Source organism: Schistocerca gregaria, chromosome 9, assembly GCF_023897955.1.
Source record: "Schistocerca gregaria isolate iqSchGreg1 chromosome 9, iqSchGreg1.2, whole genome shotgun sequence".
NCBI lineage: Eukaryota > Metazoa > Arthropoda > Insecta > Orthoptera > Acrididae > Schistocerca > Schistocerca gregaria.
In genome coordinates this window covers 101,621,319-101,622,122 of record NC_064928.1, presented here as the reverse complement: position 1 = coordinate 101,622,122, position 804 = coordinate 101,621,319, and the positions used below count along the sequence as shown (strand labels likewise).

The 804-nt window shown below is 47.4% G+C and overlaps 1 pseudogene; it reads left to right on the top strand.

Moving 5' to 3' along the window:
* The first annotated feature begins 201 nt into the window (after window positions 1–201).
* On the top strand, window positions 202–319 carry LOC126292539 (5S ribosomal RNA; annotated as a pseudogene).
* The last annotated feature ends 485 nt before the right edge of the window (window positions 320–804 follow it).

Sequence of the window (804 nt, the reverse complement as noted above, 5' to 3'; positions counted from 1 at the left end):
ACGTGCAATCATGCTACTTCAAGGACAACCCACCATCTGAAATGAAACTTCATTCGTAACAAATCAGTTGTCTGTGTTGGCAATCAAAGAAGACATCGGTCACACTTCTGGAATAACACAGCAATGAACAATCTCATGCAATATCATACTCTATTCCTCTGTGTGAGAGAGTTGTTTTCCCTCCTACCTTGAGTAAGATGAGGCAACGGCCTTGCCACAGTGGATACACCGGTTCCCGTAAGATCACCGAAGTTAAGCGCTGTTGGGTGTGGCCAGCACTTGGATGGGTGACCATCCAGGCCACCACGCGCTGTTGCCATTTTTCGGGGTGCACTCAGCCTCGTGATGCCAATTGAGGAGCTACTCGACCGAACAGTAGTGGCTCCGGTCAGCACATACACAACTTTCCCACTAGAGCGCGCCCCGGTAAGCACAACAGCGCAGGCGCAGCGCTCGTCCATCTCCGCACTACGAGATGGCGCTGCCATAGAGATGGACCAAATTCTGCTTCCGCCAATCCGCGTATTAATATGTAACGCAGCCAATGAGATTGCTGCTAACGTAGAACCTTTTCTCCTCGCGGACCACAATCGCGCTGTGATACATGAACGCTCGAGGTATTATAACAAGTGTACAGACCTCCGATTAGTCAGTCTGCATTAGTCTGTAGTCAAGTTTCAGTCTGCGCATAGTAAGATTATCATATTCCTGTACATAACCATGAAGAGAAATGTATAGACACTTTGTCATGTATCAGAAATATGTGAGAATAAGATTAACATACCAAGACCAAAGGAACTTCAG